At 34.3% G+C, this 13,385-nt stretch overlaps 1 protein-coding gene across 1 annotated transcript in view; it reads right to left on the bottom strand.

The window, feature by feature from the left end:
• Nucleotides 1-2,933: 2,933 nt before the first annotated feature.
• Nucleotides 2,934-13,385, bottom strand: part of LOC139970187 (uncharacterized) — a 32,779-nt gene continuing 22,327 nt past the window's right edge. Inside the window, exons 6-7 of the mRNA XM_071975826.1 lie at nucleotides 9,680-9,729; nucleotides 2,934-8,377 (exon numbers count right to left, since the gene is read on the bottom strand). The gene's annotated coding sequence lies outside the window, so the exon portion shown is untranslated. The remainder of the gene's footprint in view (nucleotides 8,378-9,679; nucleotides 9,730-13,385) is intronic.

Here is a 13,385-nt window from a genome sequence, read left to right as displayed (position 1 = left end):
AAAGAAAAAGAAAAAAGAGAGAAAAGGGAGAAAAGGAGGGAGTAGAAGAGAACCAAGACCTCGGGAAGAGAAAGAGGAACAGTCATAGTTAAAGCGCTGATCCCAATCATATACACAGGGTAGCCAGTGACAGATCAAGGATTACGGAAGGGGCGTGTGCCTCACCCTACCCCTTACACCGACAACTCCATTTTTGACGTTTCCACTTTTCCTCTCTCACTAATGTATCTATATAAATACTATATATGGTCTATCATAACGCGTGTGTGTGTATGGACGCCTTAAACAATTGTACAATTGTGCTATATGGAACCAACTGTGGCTGGTCTTGAACTCGACCGAGTCGTCGGGGAACATGACGCATTTCGGGAAGGGGGCGACCGCCCCCCCCCCCCGAGCAAATTTTCTTTACGACATCGCTAGTAATTTCAAAATAGAAATGCTTAGATGCAACTTACAAGGCCTGGGAAGTTTCATTTCCAGCGATCTGGGAGGCATTTTCGGCCAAAATTTTTCCTGTACGCTTCGGGCCAACTCATGGTGGCGCTTCGCTTGGATAGTTTGCCTACAGGCTTCGCCCCTCCCTTGGCAATTACTCGCTACACGCCTGTTCGAATTTGTAAAGCAAAGAGCAGATATAACATCATATCAGTGAGCATTGAAATGCATGTTCCACGATGAACAGCCTCAAAAACTGTGTGTAGTCAAAGGCGTAGGAGCCAAATTGGATTTGGGGCTGTAACGACTTGCCCGGAAAAAAACCAAAACACATCGATGCCGATATCATATAAGCAAGCCTCGGTCATTACATTGCATGGCATCGTGTGCCTTAAGGTTGCACAGTATACCGCCGAATGCTAATGTAAACAACCAAATGTCTTATGTAGATGGAGAAAAAGCATACAGATCCTTTATGTCAAAACTCTCTTTTACAGTATAGTAATGTACGCGAAAATGAAAGCTTATAGGCTATAACATTGGATTGTCCGTTAAACATTAGACCGATTGTCTGGTTAATAATCGGAGTTTATCATTTTTAGTCAAGGTTTTTCGACCGACACTACAGACGTATCGTTCAAAATGCTAGATTATGGACTAATTAACCGGAATAATCGTTTGTATCCATATATGCCAAATCACCATAACCATAACGAGCAATATTTCGATAGTCATCCTGTTCAAATTATGTACATAAAAACAAGTTTGGCTTTTAACTCCCATCATAAACATATCGTTCGAACGAATGGTTTAGCTATAACTAAATTTAGCCTGTAAATGTATAGTTGTATTCACAACGTTTAACGAAATCAAATTGGTTATAATCCCTCAAACCTCCCCCGCCCAACCTCCAAAGAATCGAAATAGCTTAAACGGTAGTAAGCTGTATTTTGCTCTGATTCTACCTTTGTTTCTCTTGATGTTTAATATGTATATCATGATGTTCTTTGAATATTCATTCTTGTGAACATCAACAACTAACTTACGTCAGGGCGGCCCTTCCAATCTCAAATAAACATGGATGATCGAAATAATCCTACAACCTCACTCTGACTATCCTGACCGTAATCCACATTATTCACCTTTCGGTAATCTTGTTATAATCAAAAGATAGTTATGTCCTTCTCCCGTGTGATTCAAACTTTATTATTTAAGAGGGCGCTTTTACCATTTATTCACAGAGATATAAGAAGTGTGCGGCGATCAATGCTAATATTGTTAAGTTCAGTGCAGAGAAATGGTTTCACTTTGAATGCAATATATTTTAAGTTTGTTTTTTAGATTGAATGCTAGTCTGTAACGTTGGACTTTTCGTTTTAGGCTAAGTAGATTATTGTTTGTATACTCAAAACAAAATATTTCAGTTGATTTTGATAAATATGTTATTCGCTTCAGGACTACCGTAGCAAAGTTGTTCGTTAAAATTGTTATGCTTAATTCAAACAAACAGTAAATTAAAGTTTGGATGTTTCCAGTTCATCTTCAGTTCTTCAAAGGATTTAATCTAGAAAAAAACATAGCTTGGTGACGACAGGTTACAATCTCTATATACTTTATTAATTTTTCTCATTAACCGACTTAAAACAAGATACTTTAATTTGATTAACTGCAATCTAATTTTGAATACTCTGAAGAATTTGGTAACATTCTTGGTAAGTCGTAATACGGATGCTTTATGGTTTACAAAGATATGAACACTTTCTTTGCGTCACTGATGTGTAAAGTAACGTTTTCTTAAGAATAACTTTAGGTAATTAAGATATCAGTACACGATGTAATTATACATGCATATATAATGCTTGTAAATGAGGCAGTAAAAACTTACACTAAATTTGTGTCAGATAACACAAATGTGTTTTATCCTGTATTATTAGTTCAAACAATTTTTTTTTGCAGCAGGTGCACGGCCGCAGCCACATGGTTAGATAGGTTGATTATGTTATCATAGTAGTTAAAATTCATGGCTTGCCTGGGGAGACGAAATAAAATGTTACAAATAAGCACAAAAGTACAATTTAAAGCGTCGTTAAATGTTAAATTATTTTCACTTATAACCTAACCCAACATGATCAGGTTGTAACATCTTTCCGGTAACAGAAGTCTTTCACACCCATGCCGTTCCTGTCTAACCCTCGAAATGGGTCAACTAACTTTTTGCGTTATAATTTCTACTTGTTAAACAATATTTCCTGCCAACTCCCAAAAGAGGGGCAAAAATATACTTCACATACGTCAACATTGTTTTATTTTTGTTTATAGTAAGATATTGAAGCGAATGTAGCCCAGTACTTCAGGTAAATAATGGAACTTAACCACACTGATACATCCAACCCCTCCATTCCCCCTTCCATCCACTTTAATCTTCCGTGAATTATATGTGGTGCTGCATATCTTACACACGAACAGTTGATCATGACGTCATATATGTAAATGATTCAACATTCCCAACCCCCATCCACTTCCCAGCCAATCAACTAAATTTCACTTGTGCTAAGCATGAACTTAGTTCGTGTTATTCATTATATGTGTATGATCAGTAGGTGGTCTTATTAAACACTGACGTCAAATAAGATCAGCCAGTTTTCTAGTCAAATTTTCTCGTTATACAACCAAATACTCCCAACGTCGTGCAAATAGAGAGAACCTTTCGTGTTGTCAATCTTGGACTTTGATGTGTGTTTGTTGTATTTGTTTATTGATTTAATGAATATTATCAGTACGTTGACTAATTAAACACATACAAAAATAAATAGGAACAATCATTACCCTATCACTGAACTTTTCATCAATATGATACTATCGCTTGCTTAGGATGAATTACCACAATATGTCAGCTTGCGGTATTCCATAATGTTCGCTGTTAACGAGAAGATATATCTCTTGCACTTCAGACCACAAAGTCACAGCATGAAGAATAACATAAGCCATTTACTCAGTCATAGAAATAAGACGATACAGAATCATACATTAAATTGTGAGACACAAAATATTCTGCCTTTGAATTACAAATAAAAACAAGTCTTTGGAGCAGCTAAACAGTTCTAAACAGATTCTAGTTTGGTTTGAATGGAATCATATTATATTTTAACTTACGTAACTTGGCCAGAATCACACCTAGTTTAAACATGTTATCTACCGTTTCACTAAATTTCTGTCAAGTGAGGTTAGGCCGGACCGACACTTGTTTCTAGAAAAGTTTGGGATAAATTTCGATAGAAAGTTTAAATTTACGGCACACATAGCGATAGCGACACTTTTATTAGGAGAAGAAGAATTTCTTTATCTCGACCACAACTATACCAGCCTCACCTGTTTTGAGAGTTACTGTATAGCCATAACCTTCTGTGTGGCATTGATGCAGGACATAACAGAGTAAGAGGTTGAAATTACAAGTTAGTATATAGACTACATGTTATATAGAGATAACACTGTTGACAATATTTCTCTGATTAGTTTTCTTTCATTGCTTCCATTGATATTACAACATCAATATATATCAATAATTTCATTATTAGTTTCTATGATATGAACTAATGATATAGGAACATATACATGGGATGAATCGGTTGTAATTGTATCACAATGAGAGACCAGGATCGCCTCAAAGGGAACAAGTGTGTTTGGTTTTAAAACTTTTGTACAAGCATTTGTACAAGCATACATAAATACGAAAGATACCAAGAACAATTACAAAATAAAGGGATAATTATATCCTTGGAAATATGTAATATCATAAACAGATACCGCAACGCAGTGATTTCTTCCATATTTATGTGTTAATCTGTGTTTGTAGTTATGTTAATATAGCCTATTAAATTTTGCGTGACAGGGCTTGGGTTATATTGGTAAACTTTATAGCTTCATAATATCCGATTGGGTTAAAGCAAATATGACAAAAACTGAATTACAATGAAGAGATTATGAATATTCATAAATCATCAATCAGCATCATTAAGTAGCAATAAAAGTCACGTGTTCCTATTGTCTTCAAAGAAACATCATTTCCGATCATAATTATGGAACAAAGAACTGGATTAAAAAACCAAACATGTGATTGTTATTAAATAATGTCTAAGACAATGTTTAATTTGATTTTGTGTATCACAATCAATGGTATAACGGTAGACAGCTAGTCATTGTTATTATGATAACATTTAACAATATTCTTCTAATATTCACTGTATTACGCGTGAGTAATATCAAAGATTAATTCATAACAAAGAAATAGGAGGAACGAAAGAAAACAAGTAAATCTTGAAAGAAAGTAAAATCAATAAATGGATGAAGTAGAATGCAATGTAACAATGAATGACTAAATATAACAATAATTAGAGAAAGTATTAGATGTAGTCTTAGAATTATTCTAAATCGAAGGAAAATATCGGAGAATAAAGATAATAAAGATCTGAAATACAATGAAACCAGTATAATGATTTATAAGGCGCATTACAATAACAATGAAAGAATAAAATGAAGTGTATATACAATACAGAGCCGATCTTTGTATTTAAGGATTACTTGTCAGCTTACTACGCCAAAATTATGTAACGCTAAAACAATAACTGTTTTAAGTTCTGCTTATATACCATATAAAACAAGACTGTACATGGAGCAATTAATAAAGGCAAATTGTAATATTTCAAAACTTATTCAAATATACGAGTATTGTATAGAAACGGTATCTCTAAGTTCAAATGTAATATCTCACAAATGCGTAAAGTGACCTAAAGGGACTTGCTTGTCGATAGCTAACCTATCACATAATATTAAAATAATCGATAGCTTACCAATCACATAATATTAAAATGATCGATAGCTTACCTACCATGTAATATTAAAATGATCGATAGCTTACCTATCACATAATATTACAATGATCGATAGCTTACCTATCACATAATATAAAAATGATCGAAAACTTACCTATCACATAATATTAAAATGATCGATAGCTTACCTATCACATTGTATTAAAATGATCGATAGCTTACCTAGCACATTATATTAAAATGATCGATAGCTTTCCTATTATGTAATATTAAAATGATCGATAACTTACCTATCACATAATATGAAAATGATCAATAGCTTACCTATCACATACTATTAACATGATCGATAGTTTACCTATCACATAATATTAACATGATCGTTGGGTTTGATTCTCCGTTAATCTCACAAACAAGTTTAAAAGATGCAGTAAAATAAAAACTTGAAGGAAATTTAAAAAACGAAGATTAAATACAGAGAGCATACAATTGTCTTAAATGTTAACTTAATGTATAGAACATTATCAGCGTTATTATCTTATTCGATCTTGATAAATTATGAGTGCTCACGTAATTGTATTGTCTTAAAGGTAAGGCATTATTTATGACTTTAATAACAACGGAAGGTAAATGAAGACGATAAAATATCAACAAGATTCCAACGGTCACTATTGTTCCTTGATTAGTGGAATATTAAAGTGTTTTACGTCATCACCCAATACTGTATCATAATATTTATGCCCACATGTACCAGCTATTAACCAACAACAATATTCCAAGTTTGGATACAACCTGATGTACTTGAAGGTTGTGGAGTTATTGCAATATAAAATGTTGGCCATTCCCAAAAATTGGGCCCCATAGAACTTTGCGCTTAAACGGTCCTAAAAATATTGGGGCCCACAAGTTCGGGTCCAAGAGTGCATAACCTCATTAATATTCTTAAAGTCAGCGATAATAAAATAGGGCACACCTTCTTTACTAAAATACATCTACATTTAGCAAGTATGAGAAATATCCAATACTCCGTTGTTGAGTTATCGCGGACCCAAGCAAGTGTCACAGAAGCACACCCAGACACACGACTTCAATATCGCATAGGTTCCTTTTGCCTTCGATAAGGGGGAAGTCTAATTTTCTTTTTCAAAATTGGTATGTACTAAACTATGTATCGTCATTGTCACATATATGTGACAATAGTTGGGATCTATAGTTGGGACAACTATATATGTGACTATAGTTGGGATCTTTTCCTACCCAAAGTCAAACCAAGGAAGTGAAAACATGAAGAAAAAAAATAACATTTTGCTGTCAGTGACATCACACTTGACATCATCTGACATCACACCTGCTATGACATCACACCTGTTTGCTTCAAGTTCACTTTTGTTACAAACTTGTTAAGGTTATCGACGTTACAGTCTCTTTTGAGTCAAAACGTAAAGAACACTTCAACAGACAGTTTTCAAAATGTAGCAAAAATTTAAAGTAACCAAATGAAAAATAACAATATGAATTCCATTAAAAGCGCTAACAATAATGGGAACTTGTCTATCTGATTAATTTCTGTAGTAATGTTATAAATATTATATTGACGTCATTTCATCATACCTGGAGAAATTTAACTGACTGCGCATGATCGCCCTGAACTTGACTGTTATTTTCGAAGAGTTAGCGTAAACACTAAATATAAACTTGTGTATGTTTGTTTATCGGTGAACTATTTTGAGCGTTCATGTTATATTTTCCGTGCGCTGATGGGATCAGTTAATACAACAAATAGGATATTCCGTAAAATTGATAATAAACTTAATTATTAAAATGATGATTTGAAACAAACAGATCATATCAATTAAACAATTATAAAGCGAAGCTTAAAATAATAATGATAATAATAATAATAATACAATAATAATATAAAAGTATTGATAGATGAAGTTATTGAAGTGTCAGTGACGTCACCAGACTATTTCAGTTGGTGGCGAAGATGAGGTCGCTGTCTCTTAATAAGAGATATATAGTGTACAGTGAACTCATTACAAACGTTATTTATACATCAAATTAACAAATGGTCACAGGATAACATTTTCCCCCATCACTCACCCTCTAGTCCCCCGAACGACAGCAATGTGACTAACCAAACCTAACAAATTACATTTGAACACTTTAGCGTACAAAACTAAGTAGTTGAACATGTAGCATTTTAAAGGATAACTTTAAACACAACATGAATGTTGTTATGTTGTACACCACTGGCTTTCAGTCTAGGCTGCTTTCACTATAACATTTTGTTTAATTTTGAGACATGTTACTTTAAACAGCTGAGTGCATCAGTAAAGGTAACTGGACTATATAATGTAATATAATATAATACGGAGATAGTTTTGTCAGTTCCTCAGATGTAAGACAAAACCCAATGGGGTGAGAAGATTTTTATGGCCTCAAATAACAAGTTAACATTGAAGTACAAATCTAAATATGCTTTGGTTTTAGAACAATTACAAAACTTGATTTTGTTGAGTTATTAAATTGTATCAAACACATTATTAACATGAATATTTAGGCCTGACGTCAAGGGGCTGACGTCATCATCAATTTAGCATTCAAGGAGTATTCCAGACATTTAGCATATTTTAAGGTGAATATCTAAAAAAAAACAGAAAAGTTGAAGACACTTTAGTAACATTCCTTTCTATTGTACTATAACATGTAAAGGACTAAAACTCCGAATAAAGTAATGCTTTAAACAAAATGTAAATTTCATAGTTAAATCCACTTCTTTATTGTATATTGAATAATTAATATTATTGTACAATTTAATCTCTCTACAAGATCCATTCACAATGAATGTAAAAGTTACAGTCTTCAATGTCACAATGTCGTTGTCTTGAGAATATAGGCATTTGATGACGTCACAATCATACTAGACTAGTTGCATGTGTATTATACTGGAGCTCTATCTGGCACTGTTTGTATTATATGGAAGATATTAACAGTTTACAACCTAAACTCTTTCTTAGATCCTTTCTCACTGAAATGACTGCCATCGTTTTGAGGATTGAGTAAATGACGTCACAGTACTGCTGCTGATTGTCGACGCCAGCAATGAGCTGTAATACAAAGATGAAATGTATATATATATATATATATATATATATATATATATATATATATATATATATATATAGGTACATTTGTTACATAAATAATAAGTTGAGCAAAATTCTTATCAGTAAAACAATGGGGAAGTTATACCTAGACAACCCCACGCCCCCGGCCCCTGCAATACCATCAGCCAAAATAAATATATAAAACACCAAGACACGGGTAACAAGCTAACGACCGGTATCAAGTTGCCCTCTTTGAGCACATAATTCATGGCGGCGCCCTCTCCAATGCCCTTGTTGTTCTCGTAGGTAGGTCTACACATGAATTGCACATTAACATTCTTCTAAACTTCAACGAAGGAATTCACTTGCTCTGTGTGTATACTTTACTCCCCTAATTATTGATGTTATGTAAAAGGAGATAATTTGTTACACAAAACGAATTTGGAGGAAACAAATGAAACAAGATAATGCTCTTTAACATGTTTGTGTTTTAGAAAACAGTATCGTGACCCGTTGACCTTGACATTTCTTCTATTTGTTAATTCATGAATCTATATTTCATTTCTCCCCTTCCTGATACCACATCACATCTTTTTAATATTCCATTTTACTTCCCATATTAGGTCACAGATGCAAAAACAGCTGACGAGCCATGACCTTGCTCAGATTTAATCTCTTTTTTCCCCACATATTCTATTATTATCTGTGTATTATCAATGGAGTGACGTCACCATATCGCACGTAGACGTTATTAAACTTTCAAATGTTTACTGACAGTTTTTGTCCCTGTTAGTATTGAAGGAGGACTCACGATAATCTCTCTTTTTTTTCGTTAAAATTAATAACATAATGAGGAAGGGTGGAATCATACTAATCGTTATAATAACCGTTTTAGTAATAACTCTTCTTTTAGCAGATACATAAATGTATCTTTTTGAAGTTATGGCCTTGTTACACCTAAGCAGCGGAGAGGAAGATTGTGTACATCTAACATGATTGCAATAATGAACAAATACTCTTATTTATGTTAATGGAAGGAAATTATAACTCATCTTCATACATTTAATCAGGGATGAGCTTGTTTATTAACAAATATAATAAAACCAATAACAGTTGAAGCACATAAATATTAGTTACCAGATAAGACTGGAAAATTACAGATATAGGAATAAAATATGTGGTTAATGATGGAGATTTATTTTAATAAATTAAGATTTTATAATTGAAAGTAACAGACACAATCACTGTTAACAAATACAAAGTTAACACTAAGGTAGAGAGGATTCAGCTCTATTGACTTACAGTTAGTTGAGCATTGCCAGGTTTCCCTGATAACTCCTCTCATGGAATCCCTAAACAGAAGGGAAAGTATAAGTAATGAATATGTATAAGATAACACAGAAACAAATACAATGCATGACAATTTAAGTGTTGTAAATATTCATAATATACAGCCATATAGGAATATAGGAAACATAATGGATTAATGATACTACAAACATAATTTCCCTTCTTTTTAAATTCATTTTGCATGTTTTCAAATATATAGACAATCTTTGTCCTGTTTGTTATTATTTTAGCTATCATTTTTGTGATTTCTAACCGGTGCATCCTGCGAATATTTTAGTACTAAACATGATATGTACACATGGAGGCTAAATCCATGAAACCATTGTTACTAATGCCGTGGTTGCGTTGATTCCGTGCTTGAAGGGACCAATTCCTGAAGGTTGGATTCTATACAAATTTCTACCGTTTGCTTGAAATAGTGAAAATAACTATATAAGTAACAAAATGAATAGCATATGTCAACACATATTGACTCATAGCCAAAGGATATAATCCTTTCCCAATTTATGAAAAAAAGATTTTTGTGTAAAACAGGATTACTGTACAATAATCAGTTCACTTATCTCCACACCCCATCCTCTTCCCTGCCGGTAACCTTCAAATGACCTACTCAGGGGATTTCCCCTTGATATCACGATGACTCAATCAATGCATCCCAATGTACTATCACACATCGGTGCGATAAAGGGAAATGTTCCGTCCTGTTTATAAGCTGATCCCGTCTAGCTGAGTAGCCATTTTCAATTATATTGCAAAGTTTAACATTCTCATCATTATGGAAGTTCGACAATCCCTTTCTAACATTAATGTAATCGTTACAGAAACATATCCAGGTCACTCAGCTCTCATTATGTGCTTTTCTTAATAATTCACAAATGATGGAGACAAATCAAACTGGACATTGACTCACGTGATTATGCAATAGCAAGGTGAGAGTTCAAGAGATGGTGACGGGAGCAGCATTCTTAGGGTGTTAAAATGACCAGTTTACTCCATTCTGAAGGTAAACTGATCCATAAACGGGGTTTATATATTCCCAGCTGGACCCACCCCTCTCCCTTCTTCCTCTAGAACTTTGAAGCCAATCGTAACATTTTGTGTAAAAGTTAAGTAAAATGTTGGGTAGGCCGTGTCACTATCTGACGTTCCTTTAATAAGAAAATCCCTGAATTGATCATTATTGACATATAAGGGGATACTTAGTTTGGTTGGTTCTCTTGACCATGCTAGACCGGAGTCTGCTTTATGTTTTGTTTTGATGGAACTTGTGTTATCATTATATTATTTTATCTTCAGTGGAAGCTTTTAACAGTTTATGGGTTAATTATAAATGCATATTATAGTGCGAAATACTATTAACACTTTAAGTGTTAAATGCGAAAGACAGAGTCTTTCTTGCTGGCGTTACCTTATTTTTCAAAACGATAATTTAATCAACTAGTATAAATAACCGTCCCAATAACACTAGGTTAGAGATGAACGGTAAGGGGGGAAGGGAGGGAGGGAGGGAGGGGCGGGGTTGGCAGGGGCGGACTCAGACCGATGTTCAGGGGTGCTGAAAGCGCTACCGCCTGTGAATGTTCCCACGTTCAAGAGCTTGCTAAATACACATGGTCAGTAGTCTTGTTGGACCCGGATATATATTGCCTACGAAGCCCTAAAAAACTACTTATATTAAGTTTTAAAAGTATTTGATACATCCTGGGATCCCAATGCGAAAATATACACAACTATAGTGATAGAAAATCACTGTTCGGAAAAATAATTCGCGAACATAATAGACTCCTGTCCCCTTCCCGTATCATCCGGGCATCTCTGGTTACCATGGTACCATTGTTTAGGAACATGTTAGTTTGCCTGGTAGTAGGCTCATAGTAACAGTAAGACTTGATCTCGTTTTGTTTTTTGAGAGAGAGAGATGGGAGAGATTGGAGAGATGGGAGCGATGGGAGAGATGGGAGAAATTTAAGAGATAGTTATAGTGAGTGAAGAAGAGACAAAGATTTGTTTTGTTTGGACAAAAGGATAAAAATGAAAACTCTGTCGAAACAGGAATTGAAAGCCAGATTATTTTCTTACAAGTCCGGAACGATGAACGAGATATCAAGATACTTGGAAGCTGTAGCACATTGTAGACAATACGCACTGCAAACACGTTTGGTGTCACGTGATGCAAATTATTGACATATATATGTTTTATATGCTCATTTTTCGCTCTATTGTTTTGACTTTACTATGAACGTGAATCCAGCGTTAACCATATGAGTCGCACAATTTAATCAAAATGAATGTCACGTAAAACACGAATTACCTACTTTCATTTCTTACTATATTGTTAGTTCTCTGTACAGTATCAGTTTAGCGTTTCATAATTCAAAATGAAAGGTAATCCGGACGATGAAGGGTTAAACTGACCGATGTTTATGAAAGTATTGTAAACGTTTTGACGGGTTAATGTTCGACGTCCAAGGGCAATTTGCTTCCTTTATACATTAACATGAAAATAGCTATATATCTAGGTAATTAATTAATATTGTTCCTGTATCTCAATGGTTACACCTTACCGTTTTGTCTAATATTTCTACACACCCCATATGTCAAGATGTATTACAACGATTCTACTATGAGTGACTTCTTACACTTCGCCGAAGAAAGTTGATGGACAAAAGACGTCCATGAAGAGGGATGGGGTGGGGTTAATTGAAATTTTCATCTAACTTTGGGTAACATACTCTACTTTTAAACAATTTAGTCCTACGAATCCTTCCCCCCTTCCACCGCCTTGGACAGTGGAACTACGAGCCGCTAGTTATCTGCCTTTCAGGAGAAATACTTCATCACGTCAACTCATCCGTCGCCTGCATGGTGAGTATACACACCCAATTTCCCTTATTACAATTTATATGCAATGCTAATGTAGCATTAATACACCTTAGCTGCACTTGTACTGTAACGTCGTATTTGAAAATAATTTAAATGAGCCCTACGAAGAAATATAAAACGTGCCTAGAAATCAGCTCTTATGTTCTTTCTGAACAAACGTTGACATTATACTAAACGCCCATAAAATCATTATTTGTTAGCTGGATAAGTCAGACATATAATGTAACAAATTGAATTAAAAAGCAAAATGGAACCTCCTTAGTTGGTGTTATATGTGTCACCTGTTTGTAAATGTGTTTAGGCAACGACATGTTAATGATCAATGTTTTCATTTATTTTCCAAAATAAAATTTCATGTAGAGGAAAAAATATGTATAATTGTAACTCATTGCTAGCTCATTTTGACTAACATTAGAAAGGTTTTGTACAATATTCAGAAATTGGCTTTCATTTTGCAAAAAAAAAAACAGACTAAAAACCACCGTAAAGAAATTAACTGTACCAGGTTGTGCTAATAAATAGTAAATTAATTGAGATATGAACCAGCGTAAACCATCTCGAAATCATACTTGAGGCTTTGAACTGACACACACTTGGGAAGTATATTGATCAATAAATGTATTTTTTTAGTTTATGTTGGAAGAGAGTCAACTCTCATGCACGCAGCTTTATCCAAATCACTATAGTGTCGTTAGCTGCATACGCCATTGCTATCATGTCTTTTATATAAGCGGACCCGAAGTGGAACTTGATTGATGCACCCCTCCTACATTTA

Source organism: Apostichopus japonicus, chromosome 7, assembly GCF_037975245.1.
Source record: "Apostichopus japonicus isolate 1M-3 chromosome 7, ASM3797524v1, whole genome shotgun sequence".
Classification (NCBI taxonomy): Eukaryota; Metazoa; Echinodermata; class Holothuroidea; order Aspidochirotida; family Stichopodidae; genus Apostichopus; species Apostichopus japonicus.
The sequence above is the reverse complement of the archived record's forward strand: the minus strand, read 5'-3'. Positions and strand labels throughout refer to the sequence as shown.